Consider the following 27,209-nt stretch of genomic DNA (forward strand, 5'->3'; position numbering starts at 1 on the left):
GTCAACGGTCAACGTTGACTGCTGACATCAGCATGACATCATGCTGACGTCATAAATCCATTTTCGAATTAAGTTAAATAATTAATTAAATTCCAGAAATTAATAAAATCTTTAGAAAATCATATCTTTTAATCCGTAACTCGGATTAAAATATTTTCAACATGAAAGTTGCTCAGAACGACGAGACGAATCCGGATACGCAGTCCGTTCGTCCACCACACCTCCCTAACCTATCGAACTCGCAACTTTCCCCCTCCGGTCCGTCTGTCCGAAACGCAAAACATCGGGAATACTTTCCCGGGTGTTCCCCCCCTTCGCCGGTACCACCTACTGTCGCGTTAGGACACACCTAGTACCGCTCGTTGTCATGTCACGCATCGTCATGCTTATGTTTGCATTGTATTTACTGTTTCTTCCCCCTCTTCTCTCCGGTAGACTACGAGACCGACACTGCTGCTGCCCAGTTCGACTACGGAGTTGACGACCCCTCCTACTTGCCAGAGCAACCAGGCAAGCCCCCCCCCTTGATCACCAGATATCGCCTATTCTTCTCTATACTGCTTGCATTAGAGTAGTGTAGCATGTTACTGCTTTCCGATATCCTATCTGATGCATAGCCTATCCTTGCTACTACTGTTGTTACCTTTACCTGCAATCCTACATGCTTAGTATAGGATGCTAGTTTTCCATCAGTGGCCCTACATTCTTGTCCGTCTGCTGTGCTATACTATCGGGCCGTGATCACCTGGGCGGTGATCACGGGTATATACTTATATACTATATACATGACACATGTGATGACTAAAGTCGGGTCGGCTCGTAGGAGTACCCGCAAGTGGATCTTTGTGGCGGAGCGACAGGGCAGGTTGAGACCGCCTAGGTGAGAGGTGGGCCTGGCCCTGGTCGACGTTCGCGGTTACTTAACACGCTTAACGAGATCTTGGTATTTGATCTGAGTCTGGCCATTTGGTCTATACGCACTAGCCATCTACGCGGGAGTAGTTATGGGTATCCCGGCGTCGTGGTATCAGCCGAAGCTCTTTTTGACGTCAGCGACGGAGCGGCGCGCGCCGGATTGGACTGGAACGCCACTAGGCTAGGTCTGCTTCCGGCCGCCCTCGCAACGTGCAGGTGTGCATAGGGCGATGGGCCCAGACCCCTGCGCGCATAGGTTTAGACCGGCGTGTTGACCTCTCGGTTGAGCCTAGGTGGGGCTGCGACGCGTTGATCTTACGAGGCCGGGCATGACCCAGAAAAGTGTGTCCGGCCAAATGGGATCGAGCGTGTTGGGTTATGTGGTGCACCCCTGCAGGGAAGTTTATCTATTCGAATAGCCGTGTCCCTCGGTAAAAGGACGACCCGGAGTTGTACCTTGACCTTATGACAACTAGAACTGGATACTGAATAAAATACACCCTTCCAAGTGCCAGATACAACCCGGTGATCGCTCTCTAACAGGGCGACGAGGAGGGGATCGCCGGGTAGGATTATGCTATGCGATGCTACTTGGAGGACTTCAATCTACTCTCTTCTACATGCTGCAAGATGGAGATGGCCAGAAGCGTAGTCTTCGACAGGACTAGCTATCCCCCTCTTATTCTGGCATTCTGCAGTTCAGTCCACTGATATGCCCCTTTACACATATACCCATGCATATGTAGTGTAGCTCCTTGCTTGCGAGTACTTTGGATGAGTACTCACGGTTGCTTCTCTCCCTCTTTTCCCCCTTTCCTTTCTATCTGGTTGTCGCAACCAGATGCTGGAGTCCAGGAGCCGGACGCCACCGTCGACGACGACTCCTACGACACTGGAGGTGCCTACTACTACGTGCAGGCCGCTGACGACGACCAGGAGTAGTTAGGAGGATCCCAGGCAGGAGGCCTGCGCCTCGTTCGATCTGTATCCCAGTTTGTGCTAGCCTTCTTAAGGCAAACTTGTTTAACTTATGTCTGTACTCAGATATTGTTGCTTCCGCTGACTCGTCTGTGATCGAGCACTTGTATTCGAGCCCTCGAGGCCCCTGGCTTGTATTATGATGCTTGTATGACTTATTTATGTTTTAGAGTTGTGTTGTGATATCTTCCCGTGAGTCCCTGATCTTGATCGTACACATTTGCGTGCATGATTAGTGTACGGTCAAATCGGGGGCGTCACACACCTGTTGTTTTCTACATGTTTTTTACATCGCAGGAAATCAATACCAAATGGAGTCCAAACGCAGGGAAACTTTTTGTGGATTTTTTTGGACGAGAAGACATCCAGTGGGCTGGAGAACCACCTGGGGGGGTGCTCCAAGGGGAGCACAACCCCCCAGGGCGCGCCTCCAAGCGCGCCTAGGTGGGTTATGCCCACCTCGGGTGCCCCCTGAACCGCCTCTTTGCTCTATAAATACCCCAATATTCCAGAAACCCTAGGGGAGTCAACGAAAATCAATTCCAGCCGCCGCAGAGTCTAGAACCACCAGATCCAATCTAGACACCATCACGGAGGGGTTCACCACTTCCATTGGTGCCTCTCCGATGATGCGTGAGTAGTTCTCTATAGACCTACGGGTCCGTAGTTAGTAGCTAGATGGCTTCCTCTCTCTCATTTGATTCTCAATACAATGGTCTCTTGAAGATCCATATGATGTAACTCTTTTTGCGGTGTGTTTGTTGGGATCGGATGAGGTTTGAGTTTATGATCAGATCTATCCTTTTATCCATGAAAGTTATTTGAGTCTTCTTTGATCTCTTATATGCATGATTGTTTATAGCCTCGTATTTCTTCTCCGATATTTGGGTTTTGTTTGGCTAACTTGATCTATTTATCTTGCAATGGGAAGAGGTGCTTTGTGATGGGTTCGATCTTACGGTGCTTGATCCCATTGACAGAAGGGGAACCGACACATATGTTTCGTTGCCATTAAGGATAACAAGATGGGGTCTATTTCTTCATAAATAGATCTTGTCTACATCATGTCATCGTTCTTATTGCATTACTCCCTTTCTCCATGAACTTAATACACTAGATGCATGCTGGATAGCGGTCGATGTGTGGAGTAATAGTAGTAGATGCAGACAGGAGTCGGTCTACTAATCTTGGACGTGATGCCTATATAATGATCATTGCCTGGATATCTTCATGATTATTCAAAGTTCTATCAATTGCCCAATAGTAATTTGTTTACCCACCGTTCGCTATTTTTTCTCTAGAGAAGCCACTAGTGAAATCTACGGCCCCCCCGGTCTCTTCTTTAATATATTTGCCTTTGCGATCTATTTTCCTTTGCTTTTATTTTCAGATCTATTAAACCAAAAATACAAAAATACCTTGCTGCACTTTATTTTATTTGCCGTTCGATCTATCAATTATTACAACTCTCTCACGTGCGTTTATCAATTTCCGGCGCCATTACCCGAAAGGGATTGTCAACCCCTTTAATATGTCGGGTTGCGAGTATTTGTTATCTGTGTGCAGGTGTTGTTTACGTAGTGTTGCTTGGTTCTCCTACTGGTTCGATAACCTTGGTCTCATCACTGAGGAAAATACCTAACGTTGCTGTGCTGCATCATCCCTTCCTCTTTGGGGAAATACCGACGTAGTCCTAGCCGACATCAACAGGAATTTCTGGCGCCGTTGCCGGGGAGGATCACGCCAAGATAGTCTCCCGGCCACGTGCCAATTTCTGGCGCCGTTGCCGGGGAGACATCATCAACATCTACCAGGTTCCTAATCACAAATCGCATCTCCTCGCAATTTACATTATTTGCCATTTGCCTCTCGTTTTCCTCTCCCACACTTCACAAAAAATTTATCGTTTTATTCGCCCCCTTTTCGTTCGCCGTTTTCTTGCCGGATTTGTTTTTTGAGTGCAATCTTGTTGCATAGTTACAATGACTCAAGAGAACACCAAGTTGTGTGATTTCTCCAATACCAACAACAATGATTTTATTGGCACTGTGATTGCTCCTCCCGCCACTAGTGCGGAGTCTTGTGATATTAATACTGCTTTGCTGAATCTTGTTATGAAAGATCAATTTTCCGGTACTCCTAATGAGGATGCCACATCCCATCTTAATACCTTCGTGGAATTATGCGATATGCAAAAGAAAAAAGATGTGGATAATGATGTTGTGAAGATGAAATTATTTCCGTTTTCTTTGCGTGATTCTGCAAAAATTTGGTTTTCTTCTTTGCCTGACAATAGTATCGATTCTTGGAATAAGTGCAAATATCCTTTTATCACTAAGTATTTTTCGCCCGCAAAAATTATTTCCCTTAGAACTCAGATCTTGAATTTCAAGCAACTTGAACATGAGCATGTTGCACAATCTTGTGAAAGGATGAAAATGATGCTAAGAAATTGCCCAACTCAAGGGTTAAATCTTTGGATGATCATGCAAATTTTTTTATGCGGGGTTGAATTTTGTTTCTCATAATCTTTTAGATTCCGCCGCGGGTGGTACTTTTATGGAAATTACTTTGGGTGAAGCCACCAAATTGCTTGATAATATTATGGCAAATTATTCAGAATGGCATACCGAAAGAGCTCCTACTAGTAAAAAAGTTAATTCAGTTGAAGAAATTTCTTCTTTGAGTGAAAAAGTTGATGCTCTTATGAAATTGGTTGCTAGTAAAAGTGCTCCTGTTGATTTCAATGATATGCCTTTGTCTTCTTTGATTGAGCAAAATAGTGACGCCGTAGATGTGAATTTTATCTCGCGAAACAATTTCAATAACAATGCTTATAGAGGTAATTTTAATCCTAGGCCTTTTCCTAGTAATTCCTCTAATAATTATGGTAAGTCCTATGGAAATCCTTCTTATAATAATAATAGGAACACCTCTGATCTGGAGAATAATATTAAAGAATTTATCAACACGCAAAAAGTTTTCAATACTACAATGGAAGAAAAGTTGAATAAGATTGATGATTTGTCTAGAAGTGTTGATAGAATTTCTCATGATGTAGAAAGTCTCAAGATGAAATTTTTTTGTGCCTAAGGTTGAGGAATCAACTAAATCTCTTTATGTTTCTATGGATGAAAGTAAGAAAAGAACCTCTATGCTTAGAGCTAAAAGATAATTTTTAGAAAAACGTTTTCTAGTGATTGCTTTCATAAAAATGATGAAGATCTTAAAATGATTGGTGTTTCTTCTATTAATTCCTTGTTTAGTAAAATTAAGATGGATGAGAAAGGGACTAGAGAAGATTCAACTTTAGCTAGAAGGTGTCACGATAATTCGGAGGGTGAAAATCTTGTTGAGAAAATTGATTAAAGTGGGTTTGAAGAGGTCAAGACTTTAACTAGTGATGTGCCCACTCTTTTGGATTACAAAGACTTTAATTATGATAGTTGCTCTTTGATTTATTGTATTTCTTTGTTGCAATCCATGATAAATTCACCCCATGCCTATGAACAAAATAAATCTTTTACTAAACATATTGTCGATGCTATGATGACAGCTTAGAAGAAAAGTTGAAATTAGAAGTTTCAATTCCTAGAAAATTACATGCTGAATGGGAACCTACTATCAAAGTCAAGATTAAAAATTATGAATGTTTTTATTTGTGTGACTTGGGTGCTAGTGTTTCTACAGTTCCGAAATCTTGATGTGATGTGCTTGGTCTTACCGATACTGAAGAGTGTTCTTTAAATTTGCACCTGGCGGATTCTACTATTAAAAAGCCTATGGAAAGAATTAATGATGTTCTTATTCTTGAAAATAAGAATTATGTGCCCATGGATTTCATTGTTCTTGATACTTATTACAATCCGTCTTGTCCAATTATTCTTGGTAGACCGTTTTTACGTACTATGGGTGCCGCGATTGATATGAAAGAAGGCAACATTAAATTTCAATTTCCACTAAGGAAGGGTATGGAACACTTCCCTAGAACAATAATTAGGCCACCATATGAATCAATCACGAGGGCATCTTATGGATCTAGAAACAAAGATGACAAACTTAGATCCTTGCTTTATGCCTAGCTAAGGGCGTAAAACAATAGCGCTTGTTGGGAGTTAACCCAATGAATAAAATTTATTTTTGTTTTTTGCTTTCTTTTCTTGAGTGTTTGCACAATTATGCTACTGTTATGATTGTGTTTTTTGTGTTTTAATTAGTGTTCCTTTAGGATCTTCTTGGGTGATAGTTGTTTGATCTTGCTGAAAAAACAGAAGCTTTTGCGTTCACAAAAATAATTTCCATAAATCAAAGAAACGTGATTTTGCTCTAATTATTTTTGTAGAAGATTAATATACAAATTGCTCAGGTCTTCCTAAGTTTTCAGAATTTTTGGAATTATAGAAGTATTCAAAATATCCAGATTGCTACCGACTGTTATGTTTTTGACAGATTCTGTTTTCTTTGTGTTGTGTGCTTGTTTTGATGATTCTATGGTTTCCTTTAATAAGTTTTTGCCATACAAAATTTGGAATACAGTAGATATAATGCAAGAATAAAATATGAATTGGGTTGCAACAATACTTATAGTAGTGATTTGCTTTCTTATACTAACGGATCTCACGAAGTTTTTGTTGAGTTTTGTGTGATTGAAGTTTTCAAGTTTTGGGTGATGTTACGATGGATGAAGGAATAAGGAGTAAGAAGAGCCTAAGCTTGGGGATTCCCATGGCATCCCAAGCTATTATCTAAAGAGAAGCAAGCAACTAAGCTTGGGGATGCCCCGAGTGGCATCCCCTCTTTCTTCTAACGACCATCGGTATTTTACTCGGAACTATATTTTTATTCGTCACATACTATGAGTTTTGCTTGGAGCATCTTGTATGATAGAGTCTTTGCTGTTTGGCTTTTTGTTTTAAGCCTTGATTCCTTGCTAGACACACCTATTTGAGAGAGACAAAATTATGCCATGACTTGTTAGAATTGCTCTCTATGCTTCACTTAAATCTTAATGAGTTATGGAATTGCTCTAGTTCTTCACTTACATCTTTTTGAGCACGGTGTGCTTTAGTGAAATTTTTAAGAAATTCTCTCTTGCTTCACTTAAATTATTTTGAGAGAAAGAAATATTATGCTCATGATCTTCACTTATATTTGTTTGAGCTTATCAAAAGAAACACATGAAAATTAGTCCCAAAGTGATAGATATCCAAGAAGGATATAATAAAAACTTTCATGAACATCACTGGACAAAATAAAATTGATTCCTCGTAATAGTTTTGATATATGATGATGTGATATGTGAGTCATTTTGATGAGTAATTATGCTTTAGTAAGAATATTGTTGTTAAGGTTTGTGATTCCGTATGCAAGCATGAAAGTCAATAGTCATGCAATGAAATTACATCCTACTTGTGGTGCATTATTTGGTGTTCATTATGCTTAATGCTCGCTTATGAGATTATTCGTTTCTTGGTTGGTCGCTTCTCAATCTTTTGCTAGCCTTCATTCTGCACTAAGTATGATCACTACTTGTGCATCCAAAATCCTTTAAACCAGTTTTGCCACATGAGTCCACTATATCTACCTATATGCGGTATTATTTTGCTGTTCTAAGCAAATTTGTATGTGCCATCTCTAATTTTCAAAATAAATTTCTCTTTTGTGTGCTCGTACTGCTCGCGAGGCGGTGAGGGGTGGCTAATATTTTCAATGCTAGATGTGTTATTCTCACGATGAGTGTTTATTCACTTGTCATTGCATGAGAGTAAGGCAAAGGTATTAGGGATGCCCAGTCCCGAAATGAAAAATGAATTTACTTTATGTTGTCAAATAATAAATTCCTTCGGAAGTGTTGGTATGGAAGGCAGCCGTGGATACGGTTAGCCATGGAAAGTGAAAGTATGGTGTAAAAAGGAATAAACTTTATTTTCTGTTTGGGAACCGCCTATGATATATCTAGCATGGAAAGTGCTGGGAGCTCTAAGTCGGTTTCGTTGATGGGAAAAGTATGTCTCTCAAAATGTTTTTATCTCTCAATTTTCGCTTTGAGCTCTGGCACCTCTACAAATCCATACTTCCCTCTGCGAGGGGCCTTTCTTTTACTTTATTCAATTTTTTATTTTTAGTTGAGCCTCCATCTTCTCCTATAAAGCACCAACTAGGGGGTACTATGATCATACTTGAGCATTGGGTGTAGCTAATATGCGAGTGTGTTTCATGAATGGATCAATGATTGAGCATGATGGGCTAGGGATAACTTATTTTCGCGTTGATATTTTGAAAGACATGGTTGCTTGTTGATATGCTTGACTATTTAAGTCTCATGTCAAAACTAGACTATTGCTTTGAACCATATAAAAGTCCAAATTTCCATGCTATAGAGAAAAGAATATGAGATGACATGTTAGGCAGCATTCCACATCAAAAATTCTGTTTTTATCATTTACGTACTCGAGGACGAGCAGGAATTAAGCTTGGGGATGCTGATACGTCTCCAATGTATCTATAATTTTTTATTGTTCCGTGCTGTTATATTATCATTCTTGGATGTTTTATAATCATTTTATATCATTTTTTGGTACTAACCTATTGACATAGTGCCAAGTGCTAGTTGTTGTTTTCTGCATGTTTTTTACATCGCAGGAAATCAATACCAAATGAAGTCCAAATGCAGCGAAACTTTTTGTGGATTTTTTCGGACCAGAAGACATCCAGTGGGCCGGAGAAGCACCTGGGGGTGCTCCGAGGGGAGCATGATACGTCTCCAACGTATCTATAATTTTTGATTGTTCCATGCTATTATATTATCTGTTTTGGATGTTTAATGGGCTTTAATATATCTTTTTATATTATTTTTGGGACTAACCTATTAACCGAAGGCCAAGTGCAAATTGCTGTTTTTTGCCTATTTCAGTGTTTCGCAGAAAAGGAATATCAAACGGAATCCAAACAGAACAAAACCTTCGCGAGTATCTTTTTTAGAGCAAATGCAATCTAGGAGACTTGGAGTGGAAGTCAAGGAAGCAACGAGGCAACCACGAGGCAGGAGGGCGCGCCCCCCACCCTCGTGGGCCCCTCATAGCTCCACCGACCTACTTCTTTCGCCTATATATACTCTTATACCCTGAAAACATCAGGGAGAGCCACGAAACCACTTTTCCACTGCCGCAACCTTCTGTACCTGTGAGATCCCATCTTGGGGCCTTTTCCGGCGATCTGCCGGAGGGGGATTCGATCACAGAGGGCTTCTACATCAACACCATAGCCTCTCCGATGATGTGTGAGTAGTTTACCACAGACCTTCGGGTCCATAGTTATTAGCTAGATGGCTTCTTCTCTCCCTTTGGATCTCAATACAAAGTTCTCCTCGATGTTCTTGGAGATCTATTCGATGTAATTCTTTTTGCGCTGTGTTTGTCGAGATCCGACGAATTGTGGGTTTATGATCAAGATTATCTATGAACAATATTTGGTTCTTCTCTGAATTCTTATATGCGTGATTTAATATCTTTGCAAGTCTCTTTGAATTATCGGTTTAGTTTGGCCTACTAGATTGATCTTTAGTGCAATGGGAGAAGTGCTTAGCTTTGGGTTCAATCTTGCGGTGCTCGATCCCAGTGACAGAAAGGAAACCGACACGTATTATATTGTTGCAATCGAGGATAAAAAGATGGGGTTTATATCATATTGCTTGAGTTTATCCCTCTACATCATGTCATCTTGCCTAATGCGTTACTCCGTTCTTATGAACTTAATACTCTAGATGCATGTTGGATAGTGGTCGATGTGTGGAGTAATAGTAGTAGATGCAGAATCGTTTCGGTCTACTTGTGATGGACGTCATGCCTATGTTCATGATCATGCCTAGATATTCTCATAACTATGCGCTTTTCTATCAATTGATCGACAGTAATTTGTTCACCCACCGTAATGCATGCTATCATGAGAGAAGCCACTAGTGAAACCTATGGCCCCCGGGTCTACTTTACATCATATAAATTTCCAATCTACAATTCTAGTTTACGATTTACTTTGCAATCTTTACTTTTCCAATCTATACAACAAAAATACCAAAAATATTTATCTTATTATATTTATCAGATCTCACTCTTGCAAGTGGCCGTGAAGGGATTGACAACCCCTTTATCGCATTGGTTGCAGGGTTCTTGATTGTTTGTGCAGGTACTAGGCGACTTGTGTGTAGTCTCCTACCGGATTGATACCTTGGTTCTCAAAAACTGAGGGAAAGACTTATGCTACTTTGCTGCATCACCCTTTCCTCTTCAAGGGAAAACCAACGCATGCTCAAGAGGTAGCAGAGCACAACCCACCAGGGCGCGCCTGGATGCCCAGGTGCGCCCAGGTGGGTTGTGCCCACCTCGGGTGCCCCCTGAACCGCCTCTTTGCTCTATAAATACCACAATATTCCAGAAACTCTAGGGGAGTCGACCAAAATCAATTCCAGCCGCCGCAAAGTCCAGAACCACCAGATCCAATCTAGACACCATCACGGAGGTGTTCACCACTTCCATTGGTGCCTCTCCGATGATGCGTGAGTAGTTCTTTGTAGACCTACGGGTTCGTAGTTAGTAGCAAGACGGCTTCCTCTCTCTCATTTGATTCTCAATACAATGGTCTCTTGGAGATCCATATGATGTAACTCTTTTTGCGGTGTGTTTGTTGGGATCGGATGAACTTTGAGTTTATGATCAGATCTGTCTTTTTATCCATGAAAGTTATTTGAGTCATCTTTGATCTCTTATATGCATGATTGCTTATAGCCCCATATTTCTTCTCCGAAATTTGGGTTTTGTTTGGCCAACTTAATCTATTTATCTTGCAATGGGAAGAGGTGCTTTGTGATGGGTTCGATCTTACGGTGTTTGATCCCAGTGACAGAAGGGGAACCGACACGTATGTATCATTGCCATTAAGGATAACAAGATGGGGTCTATTTCTACATAAATATATCTTGTCTACATCATGTCATCGTTCTTATTGCATTACTCCGTTTCTCCATGAACTTAATACACTAGATGCATGCTGGATAGCGGTCGATGTGTGGAGTAATAGTAGTAGATGCAGACAGGAGTCGGTCTACTAATCTTGGACGTGATGCCTATATAATGATCATTGCCTGGATATCTTCATGATTATTCAAAGTTCTATCAATTGCCCAATAGTAATTTGTTTACCCACCGTTCGCTATTTTCTCTCTAGAGAAGCCACTAGTGAAATCTACGGCCCCCCCCGGTCTCTTCTTTAATATATTTGCCTTTGCGATCTATTTTCCTTTGCTTTTATTTTCAGATCTATTAAACCAAAAATACAAAAATACCTTGCTGCACTTTATTTTATTTGGCGTTCGATCTATCAATTATTACAACTCTCTCACGTCCGTTTGCCAATTTCTGGCGCCGTTACCCGAAAGGGATTGACAACCCCTTTAATACGTCGGGTTGCGAGTACTTGTTATCTGTGTGTAGGTTTTGTTTACGTAGTGTTGCTTGGTTCTCCTACTGGTTCGATAACCTTGGTCTCATCACTGAGGGAAACACCTACTGTCGCTGTGCTGCATCATCCCTTCCTCTTTGGGGAAATACCTACGTAGTCCTAGCCGACATCACCTAGCTCCGCAGATCCGCAGACTCCTGTCCAGCTTTCGCTCTTAAACCAAACACTAGACTTAATACAATCTCTCACCATCACGGAAGTGTCAGCTCCGAACTACGCCCAGCTTGGACTGGGGGCTGAGAGCAGGGAATTCTACGTCCCACCCACCACCCACTTAATAGACACTGCCGAGGATTTAACCGACATGCTAGACTACGCCTCCGAAGACATTGATAGCATGGACGATAATGTCGAAGCCGAACCAGGTCTACACCCGCCTATCGCTGGGCATTGGACGGCCACTTCTAACTATGGCGTATACATGGTGGATACACCTGAGAAGAAGGACAGCGATGGCACTCAAGACCCAGATGAGGATAAGCCCATCGATGAACCACCAAAGCGCCGGCGCCAGCGGCGTCGCTCACGATCGCGTCGAGCAAGGGAAAGCAATACAGGCACCGGAGATAATGATACTCCGGACAACGCCGAAGACCTGAAGTTCGAGCAGGATGAAAGGGAAGAGGGTCAATACAGCCCCGAACACGCCGATCACGAGGATTCGGAAGATATTAACTACCTACCTGTCTCCAAAGAGGATGTTAGCCTTGGTAACGATGATTTCATCGTCCCAGAGGAACCCCTCGAACAAGAACGCTTCAAGCAACAGCTCATCGCCACCGTGCGGAGCCTGAAAAAGAAACAGCGGCAGCTCCGAGCCGAACAGGATACGCTCAACGACAGATGGACCAAGGTCCTGGCCGCCGAAGAATATGGCTTCGAGCGCCCAACAAAGAGTTACCCGAAGCGCAGGCTACTGCCATAATTCGATGACGAGGCCCTTGCGCCAATACCGTCAAAATACAATCAAGCTGATCAACAGGACCGACCACCACGTGGACGGGACAAAATGGCTAATTATGCCGAATACCAGCCCGCGCCCCTCGCCATAGAGGCAAGGAGACAGCAGCTCCGGGCTACACATACGACTTATGTCAGGACCTGACCAATAGAGCTGGCCAGACCAGATCAATCTATGGATCAATAGGACGTGCCCCAGCACGAGATGACGGCCATCATGCCTGGCATGACAAACATAACCAAGTCCGGGATCAGCACCGAACACATATGTCATCCGAACTCCGTCGTGATATCGCCCAGTACAAAGGTGCCGCACACCCCATGTGCTTTACCGATGAGGTAATGCAGCACCAATTTCCGGAAGGGTTAAAACCCGTGAACATCGAGCAATATGATGGAACGACGGATCTCGCCATATGGATTGAAGATTTTCTTCTCCACACTCACATGGCTCGCAGAGACAATCTCCACGCCATTAAATACCTCCCTTTAAAGCTGAAAGGACCAGCACGGCACTGGTTGAACAACCTCCTAGAAAACTCCATTGGAAGTTGGGAAGACTTAGAGGATGCTTTTCGGGCCAACTTTCAGGGCACTTATGTCCGGCCACCGGATGCTGATGACCTGAGTCACATAATTTAGCAGCCCTGAGAGTCAGCTCGCAAACTTTGGAATCGGTTCTTAATTAAAAAGAACCAAATCATGGACTGTCCGGACGCTGAGGCCTTAGCGGCATTCAAGCACAGCGTCCATGACGAATGGCTCGCCCGACACCTCGCACTACTGGAATCAGGATCTTTGCCGTCAGCTAGCTGATGGCAAAGAAGGTCTTTGCCATAAGGTTAAATGAAACTGACGGCAAAGACTAAGCTGACGGCAAAGATATTGTTTGCCGTCAGCCGGCTCTTTGCCGTCCGCTAGCTGACGACATAGATGCATTGTCGTCCGCTCGCTGACGGCAAAGAGGGATGGTCGCCCACTAGCGACAGCCACCTAACGACCACTTTCTTCGCCGTTCGCTAGATGACGGCAAAGAAAGTGCACAAACTAACGTCCGTTAGCTGGGCTCTTTGCCGTATGCTAGCAGACGGCAAAGAACCATTCGCTAACTAAAAATCAAACACGCCCGCACCCGACCCCTCGATTTCTCTCTATCCCCTCTCTCTGCCCCGTGCCCGAGCCGCCGCCGCCCCGCGCCACCCCCGTCGCCGCCCTGCGCTACCCCCGTCACCGGCTGCCCCGCCCCCGTGCCGTCCCGCCCCCGTGCCGCCCCGACCCTGTGCCGCCCCGCCTCCGTGCCGCCGCCGCCCCGCGCCACCCACATCGCCGTGCTGCCCCGGCGACCCCTTCTCTGCCCCGGGGACCCCCTCTCCGCCCCCGCTCAAGCCTTAAGGTACCCCCTCTCCCCCACTGGTAATATTCCTCCAAGTGCTCTTGTTCTCCTTTACATTAGGTGTTCACTTGGAGGTAGAGAAACACAATTGTTTCTTAATCTGCTGAGACCTGACTTTCAAGCATCTCTAGTCCTTGTTAGAGACCCCTTATCTTAATTCATATGCATGTAATCTTCTAGGTAGAATTGTTTGGCAGGAGTAGATATTGTTTTGCATTGTGTTCCGTTTCCTTCTAATTAAGGATCGAATAATTGACTTGGCGTACCTGGTTATGCTATCCTAATCTTCAAGCTCAGTTTGTAAGACAAGTGCACATTTCTGGATGATCAATTTGATTCGAGTATGTATTACTGATACGTCTCCAACGTATCTATAATTTTTGATTGCTCCATGCTATTATATATTCTGTTTTGGATGTTTAATGGGCTTATTTATACACTTTTATATTATTTTTGGGACTAACCTATTAACCCAAGGCCCAGTGCAAATTGCTGTTTTTTGCCTAGTTCAGTGTTTCGCAGAAAAGGAATATCAAACGGAGTCCAAACGGAATGAAACCTTCGGGAGCGTGATTTTTGGAACAAACGTGATCCAGAGGACTTGGAGTGGACGTCAAGCAATCAACGAGGAGGCCACGAGGCAGGGGGCGCGCCTACCCCCCTGGGCGCGCGCTCCACCCTCATGGGCCCCTTGTGGCTCCACCGACCTACTTCTTCGTCCTATATACACCTACGTACCCCGAAACCATGGAGGAGCACCACGAAAACCTAATTCCACCGCCGCAACCTTCTATACCCGTCAGATCCCATCTTGGGGCCTTTTTCGGCGCTCTGCCGGAGGGGGCATCGATCACAGAGGGCTTCTACATCAACACCATAGCCTCTCCGGTGATGTGTGTGTAGTTTACCTTAGACCTTCGGGTCCATGGTTATTAGCTAGATGGCTTCTTCTCTCTCTTTGGATCTCAATACAAAGTTCTCCTCGATCTTCTTGGAGTTCTATTTGATGTAACTCTTTTTCCGGTGTGTTTGTCGAGATCCGATGAATTGTGGGTTTATGATCAAGATTATCTATGAACAATATTTGAATCTTCTCTGAATTCTTTTATGTATGATTGGTTATCTTTGCAAGTCTCTTTGAATTATCAGTTTGGTTTGGCCTACTAGATTGATCTTTCTTGCAATGGGAGAAGTGCTTAGGTTTGGGTTCAATCATGCGGTGCTCGATCCCAGTGACAGTAGGGGAAACGACACGTATTGTATTGTTGCCATCGAGGATAAAAATATGGGGTTTATATCATATTGCTTGAGTTTATCCCTCTACATCATGTCATCTTACCTAATGTGTTACTCTGTTCTTATGAACTTGATACTCCAGATGCATGCTGGATAGCGGTCGATGTGTGGAGTAATAGTAGTAACGCAGGCAGGAGTCGGTCTACTTGTCACAGATGTGATGCCTATATACATGATCATGCCTAGACATTCTCATAATTATGTACCTTTCTATCAATTGCTCGACAGTAATTTGTTCACCCGCCGTAATACTTATGCTATCTTGAGAGAGGCCACTAGTGAAACCTATGGCCCCCGGGTCTATCTTCCATCATATTAATCTCCCTTCAACGAGCTATTTCTGTCACCGTTTTTTTGCAATCTTTACTTTCAATCTTTATTATAAAAATACCAAAAATATTATCTTATCATCTCTATCAGATCTCACTTTTGCAAGTGGCCGTGAAGGGATTGACAACCCCTTTATCGCGTTGGTTGCAAGGTTCTTATTTGTTTGTGTAGGTACGAGGGACTTGCGTGTGGCCTCCTACTGGATTGATACTTTGGTTCTCAAAAACTGAGGGAAATACTTACGCTACTTTGCTGCATCACCCTTTCCTCTTCAAGGGAAAACCAACGCATGCTCAAGAGGTAGCAAGAAGGATTTCTGGCGCCGTTGCCGGGAAGTCTATGCACAAGTCAAGACATACCAAGTACCCATCACAAACTCTTATCCCTCGCATTACATTATTTGCCATTTGCCTCTCGTTTTCCTCTTCCACACTTCACCTGTGCCGTTTTATTCACCCTTCTTCTATTCGTCTTTTCGTTTGCTTTGATGTCTTACTTGGCTCGTTTGCTCGTTTGGTTGGAATAGTTGTTTATTTATTGCTAAACAGAGAACCTAAGATCTATGGATCCTCATCCGCTTGCTAATCTTTTTAAGAGATCCAATTATGATGAACCAATTGCTAGTGAGTTTTGTGCACTAGATTATCTTTATGATGTTTTGCTTGAAATTCGTGAATCTGAAAATTATGATGAAAAATTTATGAAGAGATTCACGGTAGCTCCTTGAATAAAAAGCATGATTGCAATGATTTTACTATAAATTCTCTTGATGTCAATCGTGCTAATAATATGCAAAACCCTAAGCTCGGGGAAGCTAGTTTTGCTATGTCTACTACTTGTTGCAATGATCATGATTGGGGTGATCCTTCTTTTGATCTTGAAAATTTATTTAAGCCCCATGATGAATATGAGATTGATAATAGTATTTGTAATATTATTCAAAGTGGGTTTGGAAGAGTGTCAACTTTAGATCCCACATATTTGGAGAATGTTCAATCTTATGAAATTATTGATAAAAGTGGGTTTGGAGAGGTCATGACTTTAGTTAATGTCAATCCCACTATTTTGGAAGAGTGTCAACTTTGCATGCATGTGGATCGTGTTGAAAATATTTTATGTGATAGCTATTTTATTGAATTTGCTTATGATCCCACATGTAATTATTATGAGAGAGGAAAATATGGTTGTAGAAATTTTCATGTTACAAAATTACCTCTCGTTATGTTGAGATTGCTATTGTTTCTTTCTTCCTCTTTGCATATGGTAGTTTTTGCTTACCTTGATAATTTGTTTGCTTATAAAATGCCTACGCATAGGAAGTATGTTAGACTTATGTGTGTTTGTCACATGTTTTATGATGCTCTCTTTGTGCTTCAATTCTTGTCTTTCACGTGAGCATCATTAAAATTATCAATGCCTAGCTAAAAGGCTTTAAAGAAAAGCGCTTGTTGGGAGACAATCCATTTTTTTTCCTTGCTGTTATTCAATAAATCTTTGATCTAGCCTCTGGTTAGATTTGTTTTTGTGTTTTAATTAGTGTTTGTCCAAGTAGAACCAATAGGATCTTCTTGGGTGATAATTGTTTGATCTTGCTGAAAAAGACAGAAACTTTGCACTCAGGAATATAATTGTTTAAACTCACGAGAGCGTGATAAAATACCAATTCGTTTTGCAGTATATCAGTACGCAAGTTGTCCAGGTTTTCCTAGTTTTTCAGGATATTTGGAGTTGCATAAGTTTTCGAACAATTCTGATTACTACACACTGTTCCGTTTTTGACAGATTCTGTTTTTCTTGTGTTTTTTGCTTATTTTGATGAATCTATGGCTAGTCACGGGGTTTATGAACCATAGAGAAGTTGGAATACAGTAGATTTAACACCAATATAAATAAATAATGAGTTCATTACAGTACTTTAAAGTAGTGGTTTGTTTTATTTCACTAATGGAGCTCACGAGATTTTTCTGTTATGTTTTGTGTTGTGAAGTTTTCAAGTTTTGGGTAAGGATTTTATGGATTATGGAACAAGGAGTGGCAAGAGCCTAAGCTTGGGGATGCCCAAGGCAGCCCAAGGTAAATCCAAGGACACCAAAAAGCCAAAGCTTGGGGATGCCCCGGAAGGCATCCCCTCTTTTGTCTTCATCCATCCGTAACTTTATTTGGAGCTATAGTTTTATTCACCACATGATATGTGTTTTGCTTGGAGCGTCTTGTATAATTTGAGTCTTTGCTTTTTAGTTTACCAAAATCATCCTTGCTGTACACACCTTTTGGGAGAGACACACATTAATCAGATTTATGAGAATACTCTTTATGCCTCACTTATATCTTTTGAGTTAAACAATTTTGCTCTAGTGCTTCACTTATATCTTTTAGAGCACGGCGGTGGTTCTATTTTATAGAAATAATTGATCTCTCATGCTTCACTTATATTATTTTGAGAGTCCCTTAGAACAGCATGGTAATTTGCTTTGGTTATAAATTTAGTCCTAATATGATAGGCATCCAAGCTAAAAACTTTAAAGTGCGTTGAATACTAAGAGAAGTTTGATACTTGATGATTGTTTTGAGATATGGAGGTAGTGATATTAAAGTTGTGCTAGTTGAGTAGTTGTGAATTTGAGAAATACTTGTGTTGAAGTTTGCAAGTCCCTAAGCATGCACGTATGGTAAACGTTGTGTAACAAATTGAAACATGAGCTGTTCTTTGATTGTCATCCTTATGAGTGGCGGTTGGGGACGAGCGATGGTCTTTTCCTACCAATCTATCCCCCTAGGAGCATGCGCGTAATACTTGGTTTTTGATGACCTGTAGATTTTTGCAATAAGTATGTGAGTTCATTATGACTAATGTTGAGTCCATGGATTATACGCACTCTCAACCTTCCACCATTGCTAGCCTCTTCGGTACCGTGCATTGCCCTTTCTCACCTTGAGAGTTGGTGCAAACTTCGCCGGTGCATCCAAACCCCGTGATATGATACACTCTATCACACATAAACCTCCTTATATCTTCCTCAAAACAGCCACCATACCTACCTATTATGGCATTTCCATAGCCATTCCGAGATATATTGCCATGCAACTTTCCACTGTTCCGTTTATTATGACACGCTTCATCATTGTCATATTGCCTTGCATGATCATGTAGTTGACATCGTATTTGTGGCAAAGCCACCATGCATATTATTTCATACATGTCACTCTTGATTCATTGCCCATCCCGGTACACCGCCGGAGGCATTCATATAGAGTCATACTTTTGTTCTAGTATCGAGTTGTAATCATTGAGTTGTAAATAAATAGAGGTGTGATGATCATTATCAATAGATCATTGTCCCAAATAAAAAAGAGAAAGGCCAAATAAAAAAAGGCCCAAAAATAGAAAAAAAAGAAGAAGAAAAAAAAAGAAAAAAAAGAGAGAAATAAAAAGGGACAATGCTACTATCCTTTTTCCACACTTGTGCTTCAAATTAGCACCATGATCTTTATGATAGAGAGTCTCTTGTTTTGTCACTTTCATATACTAGTGGGAATTTTTCATTATAGAGCTTGGCTTGTATATTCCAACAATGGGCTTCCTCAAATGCCCTAGGTCTTCGTGAGTAAGCAAGTTGGATGCACACCCACTTAGTTTCTTTTGTTGAGCTTTCATACATTTATAGCTCTAGTGCATCCGTTGCATGGCAATCCCTACTCCTTGCATTGACATCAATGGATGGGCATCTCCCTAGCCCGTTGATTAGCCGCATCAATGTGAGACTTTCTCCTTTTTTGTCTTCTCCACACAACCCCCATCATTATATTCTATTCCACCCATAGTGCTATATCCATGGCTCACGCTCATGTATTGTGTGAAAGTTGAAAAAAGTTTGAGATTACTAAAGTATGAAACAATTGCTTGGCTTGTCATCGGGGTTGTCCAAGATGAGAGCATCTTGTGTGACAAAAATGAGCATGGACAAACAATATGATTTTGTAGGGATGAGCTTTCTTTGGCTATGTTATTTTGAGAAGACATAATTGATTGGTTAGTATGCTTGAAGTATTATTATTTTTATGTCAATATTAAACTTTTATCTTGAATCTTTCGGATGAACATTCTTGCCACAATAAAAAAATTACATTGAAGAATGTGCTAAGTAGCATTCCACATAAAAAATTCTGTTTTTATCATTTACCTACTCGAGGACGAGCATGAATTAAGCTTGGGGATGCTTGATACGTCTGCAACGTATCTATAATTTTTGATTGCTCCATGCTATTATATATTCTGTTTTGGATGTTTAATGGGCTTATTTGTACACTTTTATATTATTTTGTGACTAACCTATTAACCCAAGGCCCAGTGCAAATTGCTGTTTTTTTGCCTATTTCAGTGTTTCGTAGAAAAAGAATATCAAACGGAGTCCGAACGGAATGAAACCTTCGGGAGCATGATTTTTGGAACAAATGTGATCCAGAGGACTTGGAGTGGACGTCAAGCAATCAACAAGGAGGCCACGAGGCAGGGGGCGCGCCTACCCCCCTGGGCACGCCCTCCACCCTCGTGGATCCTCCGACCTACTTCTTTGTCCTATATATACCTACGTATCCCGAAACCTTGGAGGAGCACCACAAAAATCTAATTCCACCACTGCAACCTTCTGTACCCATGAGATACCATCTTGGGGCCTTTTCTGGCGCTCCGCCGGAGGGGGCATCGATCACGGAGGGCTTCTACATCAACACCATAGCCTCTCCGATGATGTGTGAGTAGTTTACCTCAGATCTTCGGGTCCATAGTTATTAGCTAGATGGCTTCTTCTCTCTCTTTGGATCTCAATACAAAGTTCTCCTCGATCTTCTTGGAGTTCTATTCGATGTAACTCTTTTTGCGGTGTGTTTGTCGAGATCCGATGAATTGTGGGTTTATGATCAAGATTATCTATGAACAATATTTGAATCTTCTCTGAATTCTTTTATGTATGATTGGTTATCTTTGCAAGTCTCTTTGAATTATCAGTTTGGTTTGGCCTACTAGATTGATCTTTCTTGCAATGGGAGAAGTGCTTAGGTTTGGGTTCAATCATGCGGTGCTCGATCCCAGTGACAGTAGGGGAAACGACACGTATTGTATTGTTGCCATCAAGGATAAAAATATGGGGTTTATATCATATTGCTTGAGTTTATCCCTCTACATCATGTCATCTTACCTAATGCGTTACTCTGTTCTTATGAACTTGATACTCCAGATGCATGCTGGATAGCGGTCGATGTGTGGAGTAATAGTAGTAGATGCAGGCAGGAGTCGGTCTACTTGTCACGGATGTGATGCCTATATACATGATCATGCCTAGACATTCTCATAATTATGCACCTTTCTATCAATTGCTCGACAGTAATTTGTTCACCCACCGTAATACTTATGCTATCTTGAGAGACGCCACTAGTGAAACCTATGGCCCCCGGGTCTATCTTCCATCATATTAATCTCTTGTCAACGAGCTATTTCTATCACCGTTTATTTTGCAATCTTTACTTTCAATCTTTATTATAAAAATACCAAAATATTATCTTATCATCTCTATCAGATCTCACTTTTGCAAGTGGCCGTGAAGGGATTGACAACCCCTTTATCGTGTTGGTTGCAAGGTTCTTATTTGTTTGTGTAGGTACGAGGGACTTGCTTGTGGCCTCCTACTGGATTGATACCTTGGTTCTCAAAAACTGAGGGAAATACTTACGCTACTTTGTTGCATCACCCTTTCCTCTTCAAGGGAAAACCAACGCATGCTCAAGAGGTAGCAATTACATGTCACAAAAATATGCCACTGAACTGAATGCGTATTCGAAAGAGGATCCACTGATATATTCTTTGGGAGACGTAGGTCATATTTCAATTGTCCAGTTGATGATCTAGAAAGTACTGTACATGCCTAATGAAAAACCTGAAAGAGGGAGTACTTGCAGTTGTCTAAATGCGCAATAGGAGCAAGCGCGTGATGGCCGCTAAAGTTTCTTCAACGCAGAATTGCTGTAAATTTCTTACGTTTCACTCACTAGTTCTGCACTAGCGTAAATAAACGTGTAATCTTGAGGTAGTCTCTGCCTCTCTGGGCGGCCCAGAACAGTTTTGGTATGATTTGGTTCAAGCTGTTGCCATCATATGTCCACAAGTGCATTGCTTTTTGAATGTGAAATGATAGCTTCATGTAGTTGATTATCTTCTGCTCAAAACTTCTGCTGCTATAATGTTCTATGATAATGTTGTAAGGGTAGTAATTGGTCTCTTCTGCTGCTTATCAAAGATGGGGGGAAGCCGCCACCGCAGGCTCCGCTTTGCCACACCGGAGTACGAGTTGGATGCTTTCGAGTTCTTCAATATCATACTTGGGACTTCCTCCAGGAGGCAGGTATATAAAAGGAGAGATCTCCCCTTCACCCATCTCATTATGATAACTCTACTGTTTGCTACATCACTCCTTGTCCCAAACTGCAGAGGCTGCCTGACACTTTTATGAAGATGCTGGACGGCCATCGGCCAAAGAATGTGAAGCTGAGATAGGCCGGAAACGGGCTTCGCAGGCATTGGGACGTGGAGTTGGTGATCAGGTACGACCACATGTACCTGTGTCGTGGCTGGGAGCAGTTCTACCATGCCTACGACCTGCGGCACGGGTACTTCCTTCTCTTCAGGTACGACGGCGACGCCATGCTCACCGTGAAGGTGTTCAACACAACCATGTGTCGCATGCGCTACCAGGACGACGATGATGCCAGTACGTTATGCCTCTTCTTCCTCTACATTTGGCTTTGTCTCACATCGATTGTTAACGATCATTGTTGCATTTGGTCAGGCAATGGGAGCAGCAGTAGCGATTCTGGCTGCAGCAAAAGCAGCAGCGAGGATGATCCGGAATGGAGTGGGGAAGAAGAGGAGCAGAGTGGGTAGGAGGAGGTGTAGGCTGACGATGGGCAAGAGATGGTGGTGGCTAAGGATGACCTAGCGATGGTGGTGGCTGACGATGGGCAAGAGATGATGGTGGCTGAGGATGACCTAGCGATGGTGCTGCCTGAAGATGGCCTCGCGATGGTGGTGGTGCCTGACAATGACCTCGCGATGGTGGTGGCGTCGGCGATCCCACAGCCGGGCGACATGACCATGCCAATTATGGTAGAAGACTACATCCCACTGCCTCCACCACCTCGCAGCTCTTGGCGCATAAGGATGAGGAAGGAGAAGGAGAAGAAGGAGGAGGAGTGAACTATGGCAGGTATGTCAGATCTCCAAAATGATCTATACTTAGCTTTGTTTCCTCCGATAAGTTAGCCCTAATATGCTAAGTTATCTCTAATATGCTTAGTTTCCTAGGTTTGCTCAATAATGACATACACTTGGCTTACTTGTGTAAAAAATGGCATAATTATGCTTAGTTAACTCAAAAATGGCATAATTAGTTAAGTTAGCTCCAAAATGACCCATTTAACCTAGGTTAGCTCCAATATGATCCATTTTACCTAGGTTAGCTCCAAAATGACCAAGTTTACCTAGGTTAGCTCCAATATGATCCATTTTAGCTAGGTTAGCTTCAAAATTACTTATGTTAGCACAAAAATGACCTATACTTACCTTATTTTCCTCCAAATTGACATAATAAGCTTAGTTAGCTAAAAATGCATAATTACCTATGTAAGCTCTAAAATGACACAAGTAAGGAATAAGAAGAAGAAAAACAAGGAAGAGGAGAAAAAGAAAGAATAGAAGAAGAAAGAGAAGAAAAAGAAAGAATAAAAGAAGAAGAATGAGAAGGAAAAGGGTAAAAACCTTCTTCTTCTTCTAGTTCTTCTTCTTCTAGTCTTCTTCTTCTTCTTCTTCTTATTCTTCTCCAAAATAACCTAAGTTAGCTCTAATATGCTTAGTTACCTAGGTTAGCTAAATAAAGACCTATACTTAGCTGCTTTATATCAAAAATGGCATAATATGCTTAGTTCACTCAAAGATGGCATAATTAGCTAGGTTAGCTCCATTTTACCTAAGTATGCTTACTTCTTCTTCTTCTTCTTCTTCTTCTTCTAGTATTCTTCTCACTTTCTTGTTTCCCATTTTGCAGATTTCATTTAATTCACGGAAGCTTGCATGGATGGAGTGCTTCTTTTCCCTTTCTGCTTTTATTTTGTATTGATGAACTTGCATGGATGGAACTTGTTATATGGATGGATAACTGTGTTGGATGAACAATGTGAAACTTTTGTAATATGTATGGAAGGAACTATGTGTTGGTTATGTATGTATATATGATGAAACTTGTGTGTTGGATATGTCTTCTGTGAAATTTGTGTGTTGAAACTTGTGTGTTCAAATTGAATGAATTTAAGAAAAAACAAGGGCTATACAGGATCTTTGCCGTCTGCTGGCAGACGGCAAAGAGATTTTCCATAAGCCAACAGACGGCCAAGATGCCACGTGGCAGCTACCTGTGCAACCTGGGGGCTGGCCTATTTGGTTACTTTGTCATCTGCTCGCTGACGACAAAGGTGCAATGGTCTTTGCCGTCTGCCAGCGGATGGCAAAGTGCATCGTTAGCCCCCTAACAGCCATAAGCTGCCACGTGTGCCGTCCAGGACCTTTGCCGTCAGCTGGCTGACGGCAAAGACCATTTCATCTTTGTCGTACGCCAGCGGACGGAAAAGAAGCCTTCTCTGTAGCCTATTCAGCCGGACCTCTTTCCGTCTGCTGACGGACGACAAAGGCCTTTGCCGTCCGCCAGGTATGCCTTTGTCGTCCGCCATGGCGGACGGCAAAGTGCCTGATTCCTGTAGTGTCGGCCAGGAAAAGCCGAAGACCATGGCAGCTCTTACTACACTTATGACCCGCTTCTATGCGGGGGAAGATAGCTGGTTGGCTCATAGAAGCAACATTTCCAGCTATCCTGGCACTTCTGAGGCCAGGGATGGCAATGGAAGGCCATGGCGTAACAAGAACAAACGTCGGTACAATAACGAAACAGAGGATACGGCAGTAAACGCCGGATTCAGTGGCACTAAACCTGGTCAGCGGAAGAAGCCATTCAAAGGTAACAGGGACGGCCCATCCAACCTGGAAAAAATACTAGAGAGACCTTGCCAGATTCATGGCACCCCTGACAAGCCTTCCAAGCACACCAACAGAAATTGCTGGGTTTTCAAACAGGCCAGTAAATGAAATGCCGAACATAAGGGGAAAGGACCTCAAAATGAGGATGAAGATGAGCCTCGCTCGCCGAACACTGGGGGACAGAAACAGTTTCCCCCCCGAAGTGAAAATGGTGAACATGATCTATGTCACCCACATCCCCACGAAGGAGCGCAAACGCGCATTAAGGGACGTCTACGCCGTAGAGCCTGTCGCCCCAAATTCAACCCAAGGTTGGCTTGTCCGATCACCTTTGATCACAGGGACCACCCAACCAGTATCTGTCACGGAAGTTCGATGGTCCTGGTACTCAATCCTATCATCGACGAATACCATCTCACTAGAGTCCTAATGGATGGCGGCAACAGTCTCAACTTGATCTATCAAGATAATGTCTGCAAGATGGGTACCGACCCATCAAGAATCAAGCCTAGTAACACTACCATTAAAGGAGTGATACCCGGCATGGAGGCCCGCTGCACGGGCTCCTTAACACTGGAAGTAGTATTCGGCTCTCCAGGCAACTTCTGAAGCGAAGAATTGATCTTCGACATCGTCCCTTTTCATAGTGGTTATCATGCACTGCTCGGACGAACTACTTTCGCCCACTTTAATGCAGTCCCGCACTATGCTTATTTGAAGCTCAAAATGCCCGGACCGCGCGGCATCATCACAGTAAACGGAAATATGGAGCGCCCCCTCCGTACTGAGGAGCACACCGTGGCTCTAGCAGCCGAGGTACAGGGCGGCCTCATCAAGCCGAACAGCTCATCGGTCATCAAGACCCATGACATTGCTAAACAAGTCCGATACGTACAATACGGTAGTGATAAACCACAAGTATAGGGGATCGCAACAGTTTTCGAGGGTAGAGTATTCAACCCAAATTTGTAGATTCGACACAAGGGGAGCCAAAGAATATTTGAAGGTATTAGCAGCTATGTCAATTCAACCACACCTGGAGATTAATTATCTGCAGCAAAGTGTTCAGTAGCACAGTAATATGATAGTTTTGATAGTAGTGACAGCAGCAACGGTAACAGTAACAGTGATAGCAGTAATTTGTAGCAAGTGTAACAGTGATGATAGCAATAGTAACGCAACAAGATCAATAAGGATAAGTTCGTAGGCATTGGATCGGTGACTTGTTGGATGATATTCATCATGTGACAGTTATAACCTAGGGCGATACGGCACTAGCTCCAGTTCATCGATATAATGTAGGCATGTATACCGTAAATAGTCATACGTGCTTTATTAAAAGAACTTGCATGACATCTTTTGTCCTACCCTCCCGTGGCAGCAGGGTCCATATTGGAAACTAAGGGATATTAAGGCCTCCTTTTAATAGAGAACCGGAACAAAGCATTAACACATAGTGAATACATGTACTCCTCAAACTACGGTCATCACCGAGAGTGGGCCAGGTTGTTGTCACCCCGGGGTTGTCGGATCATAACCGTAGTAGGTGACTATAACTTGCAAGATAGGATCTAAAACATGGATATAATGATGAATTCATAAACGGTTCAGATCTGAGTTCATGGCACCCGGGCCCAAAGTGACAAGCATTAAGCATAGCAAAGTCATAGCAACATCAATCTAAGAACATGGTGGATACTAGGGATTAGGCCCTAACAAAACTAACTCGATTACATGATGAATCTCATCCAACTCCTCACCGACCAGCGAGCCTACGAAGGAATTACTCACTCCCGATGGGGAGCATCATGGAATTGGCGATGGAGATGGGTTGGTGATCACGAAGAACGAATATCCCCCTCTCCGGAGCCCCAAACGGACTCGAGATCTGCCCTCCCAAGGAAGAACAGGGCTTGGCGGGGGCTCCGTCTCGTGGATTGTGATAATTCTTTCTCCCCGATTTTTTCTGGAATAATGTGATTTTATAGTATCAGGGGGTCATCAGCGGGGCCACCAGGTGGGTACAACCCACCTGGGCACGCCAAGAGAGGGGGGGGCGCCCTGGCGAGTTGTGTTCCTCGCAAAATCCTTATTATTGATATAAAAAATCCTCGCAAAGTTTTGTTCCATTCCGAGAACTTCCATTTCGGCACAAAAACAACACCATGGTAGTTCTGCTGAAAACAACGTCAGTCCGGGGTTAGTGTCACTCAAATCATGCAAATTTAGAGTCCAAAACAAGAGGAAAAGCGTGAGAAAAAGTAGATACGTTGGAGACGTATCAACTCCCCCAAGCTTAAACCTTTGCTTGTCCTCAAGCAATTCAGTTGATAAACTGAAAGTGAGAAAGAAAAACTTTTATGAACTCTTTTGCTCTTGTTTGCATAAATAAGCTTAAAAAGCACCCAGGTTTTCAGCCAACATTATAACTAACCATGTCAACAATAACTCTTAAAGATTATAATGATTCATATCAATGGCATAATCAGCTAGCGAGCAATCATAAGATATCTCAAATTGCAACATGTTGTCAAAACAACCATGATATCATATGACAATAGTGGTATCTCGCTAGCCCTTTCTGAGACCGCAAAACATAAATGCAGAGCACCTCCGAAGTTCAAGCAGCGACTAAACATTGTAATTCATGGTAGAAAAGATCCAGTCAAGATGCATCCAACATTAGCTATGCACAATGCATAAATCATGACAGCTGTGCTCTACTCAGTTTCTGGTGCTTGTTTTTAG

Source organism: Triticum aestivum, chromosome 4D (assembly GCF_018294505.1).
Source record: "Triticum aestivum cultivar Chinese Spring chromosome 4D, IWGSC CS RefSeq v2.1, whole genome shotgun sequence".
Classification (NCBI taxonomy): Eukaryota; Viridiplantae; Streptophyta; class Magnoliopsida; order Poales; family Poaceae; genus Triticum; species Triticum aestivum.